Raw genomic sequence first — 5,396 nt, forward strand, 5'->3', positions numbered from 1 at the left:
ACTGACAGCACAGTAGAGACCGCCACATTCCCAACCCACGACATAATGAGCCAGCTCTCAGGTTGGATCTGTCGCTGTGTCACCATCACTGCGGACCCATACAGTTCAATTCAATTCAATTCAATTTTATTTATATAGTGCCAAATCACAACAACAGTCGCCTCAAGGCGCTTTATATTGAACAGTAGATCGTACAATAATAGATACAGAGAAAAACCCAACAATCATATGACCCCCTATGAGCAAGCACTTTGGCGACAGTGGGAAGGAAAAACTCCCTTTTAACAGGAAGAAACCTCCGGCAGAACCAGGCTCAGGGAGGGGCGGCCATCTGCTGCGACCGGTTGGGGTGAGAGAAGGAAGACAGAATAAAGACATGCTGTGGAAGAGAGACAGAGATTAATAACAGGTATGATTCAATGCAGAGAGGTCTATTAACACATAGCGAGTGAGAAAGGTGACTGGAAAGGAAAAACTCAATGCATCATGGGAATCCCCGGCAGCCTACGTCTATTGCAACGGAACTAAGGGAGGATTCAGGGTCACCTGGTCCAGCCCTAACTATATGCTTTAGTAAACAGGAACGTTTTAAGCCTAATCTTAAAAGTAGAGATAGTGTCTGTCTCCCGAATCCAAACTGGAAGCTGGTTCCACAGAAGAGGGGCCTGAAAACTGAAGGCTCTGCCTCCCATTCTACTTTTAAATACTCTAGGAACAACATGTAAGCCTGCATTGCGAGAGCGAAGTGCTCTAATAGGGTGATATGGTACTACAAGGTCATTAAGATAAGATGGGGCCTGATTATTTAAGACCGTGTATGTGAGGAGCAGGATTTTGAATTCAATTCTGGATTTAACAGGAAGCCAATGAAGGAAAGCCAATACTGGAGAAATATGCTCTCTCTTTCTAGTCCCTGTCAGTACTCTTGCTGCAGCATTTTGGATTAACTGAAGGCTTTTCAGGGAGGTTTTAGGACATCCTGATAATAATGAATTACAGTAGTCCAGCCTGGAAGTAATAAATGCATGAACTAGTTTTTCAGCATCACTCTGAGACAGGATATTTCTAATTTTAGAGATGTTGCGCAAATGGAAGAAAGCAGTCTTACATATTTGTTTAATATGTGCATTGAAGCACATGTCTTGGTCAAAAATGACTCCAAGGTTCTTCACAGTGTTACTGGAGGCCAAGGTAATGCCATCCAGAGTAACAATCTGGTTAGATACCATATTTCTAAGATTTTCAGGGCCGAGTACAATAATCTCCATTTTATCTGAATTAAGAAGCAGAAAGTTATTGGCCATCCAGGTCTTTATGTCTACAGGTGGGGCAAAGAGGCCACTTTAAAGTCTTGAAGAAATGCTGGAAATATGAACATTTTAAGGTACACATACTTACACAGAGGTCCAATAATTAGCCAGCACCTACCTGTCAGTCAAAGAGGCCATGCCCCTGATAATAGAAACAGTGGAGGTGTAAAAACATTCTCCCCCCGTGCAGCTGTTATGGGGCAAATTATTTATGTATCAGGCTGTAAACATGTTTAACATGGGAGTCTCTGAGGACTGATTCAATGCTGCCTCTGCTGAATGCTAGAGGAACAGCAGGTTTAGAACTTCATCTTCATGCTTAAGCAGAGGTTAGCTTGGCCTGAACTTGAACCAGTCTTGTATTTAATGTTGAATAAAAGCCACGGGAGGTCAGGAGATCTGAGGAGAAGCTGCCCAGGTGTACGTACTGCAGCATCGGCCACACGTTGCACAACCCGAGGTTACACTTTGGATTTCTTGTGGAACATTTGGCTGGACTCTAACCAGGATTCAGCTCTCAAGGTTAGGAGCACATTTGGAGACTAAAACCTCTCCAGTCTGTTTAAATAAGGGCACAGGAAGTCAGAGGAGGCTCACCAAGAACAAGAAGCTGCCTTCAGTCGGGGGAGAGGTCCGTTACTGCTTCCTGATCACAGATACTCCTCCTGTGGTGCACAGCAGTGTTAAACGAGGGGAATTCATGACACAGACTTTACTCATAGCTTCAGGTTAGTTTAAACAATGAATCCATCCAGAATAGTCAGAACAGACAATGTTTCTTTAATGAGCTATAAAGTGGTTTAATGTGATGCCCTGAGTCTCGTCCTTCAGCTGAAAATGCCCTCTGACTTTTTACAGAGATGGAAAAACCTGTAGAGGAGCAGCTTCTGCACATGTTGCGGGAATTGGATGAGGAGGATCTACGATACTTCCAGTGGATCCTGCAGAACGTGCCTGTAGCTAGTTTCCAGGCCAGAAAAGAGATCCGTCTGGAGAAAGCAGACATAATGGGAACAGCGGAATTGATGTTCCACACGTATGCTTCCAAAGATGCTGTGAGGGTGACGAAAATAATAATGAAGAAGATCAAGAAGAATAAAGGTCAGTAAGAGGAAGGAGAAACGTATCTGGACCATTGATGGTAATGGTAAATGGACTGATTCTTATATAGCGCTTTTCTACTCTCACGGAGTACTCAAAGTGCTCTATACAACATGCCTCATTCACACCCATTCTCACAAGCACTTTATCTACACTTAGTGCTTTCTAACAACATTCATACTCCGATGGATGCATCGGAGAGCAAGTTGGGGTTAGTATCTTGCCCAAGGATACTTGACATGCAGATTGGAGGAGCTAGGGATCGAACCACCGACCTTCCGATCAGTAGGGGACCTGCTCTACCTCCTGAGCTACAGCCACCCTTGATCAATGGCCATGAGTACCATTAACAGAGTTGGGGAATGGCTGCAATCACAGCCAGTGGACACTTTTCCAATGATGAGGATGTACACATCCTGGGAGGAACGCTGGTTTGAGCAGGGAATCAAGGAGGCCATTTACGTGAAAAGGGAAAGACTATCTCTGAATCGAGGAGGGGGCCTAAGGGTACTGAACTGAATTGAATTAGGCGATACCTGAACCCTACAGAGGTTGCACAGTTAGTCCAATTCCTCCACTGTTGTGAATCTTTCTGGCCAAAAGATTCATGAGGGCGTCCTGAGGGCCAGGCTTCCTCTAGTGGGTTCTGTGCTCACTGCCCAACACAGTAGTGCCTTATTGGGATTTGCCATAGAATACCAGATTTGGTAGATCCACCACTGGCACCCTGTGTTCCTTATGGATTAGGGCAAGTTCACCCTCAGCACATGTGACAGACTTGAAAGGGTCTGTAGAAAAAGGAGAGTATTATGCTGTCTGTAACATCGTTAAACATAACTGGTTTAGTGGTGCGGCATTGGTGGTCTGGAGAGGCATAACCATGGACAGGCGCACAGCCTCTTCGAGCTAGGCAATGCCACTCTAACTGCCATTTTGTATTAGGATGAAATTTTTGGACTCGTTGTCAAACTCTGCGGTGGTGCAGTGGGTCCTGGGTTCCTCCTCGTGCATAACAATGCTCAGGCTCATGTGGCGAGAGTATGTAGGCAGTTCCTGGTGGATGGACTGGCTCCCACGCTAGCTTGACCTTAATCAAACATAACATGTCTGGAACATTATGTTTTGGTCCATCCAGTATTGCCAGGTTGTATGTCAGACTGACCAGGTTCTCTGCCTTGGTTCAGATGTAGGAGGAGATCTCCCAGAACACCATCAGGAGAATGTGCAAACATTGTCAGGCATGCATACAAGCTTGTGGGAGCCATACAAACTACTGAGTACCATTTTGAGTTGCTGCAATGGCATTTCAGCAAAATGGGCTAGTCTGCTTAAATCAATTTTTGCAAAATTGATTTAACAATGTAGACATTGTTTTCCTGTATACCAACACCTGGAATCTACACCTACTGTCCCAAAACCTAGCATCCCCAAGCCTAGCATCGCCCTGACAGGGTGATGCTAGGTTTTGGGAAACTCCATCTGGTGTCCTCTTCCCCTCGCTCCTTCCAGCGCGAGTGCCTGGCATTTTTGACCTGTTGTTAAACTAACTAAGTAAGTAAAACTTTATTTATATAGTGCCTTTCTAGATAAAAGATCACAAAGTACTTCACACAAGGATAACAAAGCATAAAACAAAACAGACAACAGTTATCAAAATGCAATTCTAAAAAGATGTGTTTTTAGTTGTTATTTGAAAGAAGCCAGAGATCTTATGCTCAGTGGGAGAGAGTTCCACTGTCTGGGAGCCACAGTGGCAAAAGCTCTGTCTCTCTTAGTTCTCAGCTTTGTATGATGAATGACAAGTAGACCCTGGTCACATGACCTAAGACACCTGCTAGGAACATAAGGCTGTAAAAGTTCAATGATGTAAGCTGGAACTTGGCCATGAAGAGCTCTATATGTCAGTACCAGAATCTTGAAGTGAACTCAGAATTCGACGGGGAGCCAGTGCAGCTGTATTAGCAACGGTGTCACATGTGAGTACTTTGATGTTTTGGTCAGAAGTCTTGCTGCAGTGTTTTGAACAATCTGCAGACGCTCCAGGGAGTTTTTGTTTAAACATGTAAACAGTGAATTACAGTAGTCCAGTCTTGATGAAATGAAAGCATGAATGACAATCTCCAGTTCAGTGTGAGATACAATGGGGCTTAGTTTGGAAATGTTTCTTAAGTGATAAAAGCAGGACCAAACCAAAGAATGGACGTGAAGATCCAAAGCGAGAGCCAGGTCGAAGATTACCCCTAGGTTCCTGATAGATGATTCCACAAATATTGCAAGAGGACCAAGAGCATTCATTATCTTAGGTACATGTCTGTCAGGAGCACATACAAGGACTTCAGTCTTTCCTTCGTTAAGTTGGAGGAAGTTGTCAGCCATCCAAACTTTAACGGATTCTAAGCACTCATTCAAAATCTGCAGCTTAGAAACATCTTGGGGCTTGAAAGAAATGTATAACTGAATATCGTCGGCGTAGCAGTGGTAGCAAATGTCCTCAAAGGGGTTCAAAATATGCTGGAGGGGAAGTAGATATATTAAGAACAATAAAGGCCCCAGTACAGAGCCTTGTGGCACACCATAGGACAGGGACGTGAAAGATGACCTGTACTTAGAGACTGCCACAAAAAAGTAACGTTCATACAGATATGAAGAGAACCACTCTAAGGCAGATCCAGATACACTGACCCAGTATTTCAGCCTTTCAAGTAGGATGTGATGGTCAACGGTGTCAAAGGCCGATGTGTTCATCACCAGAACAGAACATTTTCCGGCATCATTTTGCATGTCACTGGAGACCCTAAGAAGGGCTGTTTCAGTAGAATGGGTTCTACGAAAGCCAGACTGAAATTTGTTAAGAATATTATGTTTCTCTAAAACTGCTGTGAGCTGCTTAGCCACAACCTTTTCTAAAATCTTAGCAGTAAGCGGTAGTTTTGAAATTGGCCTGTAACTGCTAGTAAGAGAAGGGTCTAACTTGGGTTTTATTTA

The sequence above is a fragment of the Oreochromis niloticus genome, linkage group LG15, assembly GCF_001858045.2.
Source record: "Oreochromis niloticus isolate F11D_XX linkage group LG15, O_niloticus_UMD_NMBU, whole genome shotgun sequence".
Classification (NCBI taxonomy): domain Eukaryota; kingdom Metazoa; phylum Chordata; class Actinopteri; order Cichliformes; family Cichlidae; genus Oreochromis; species Oreochromis niloticus.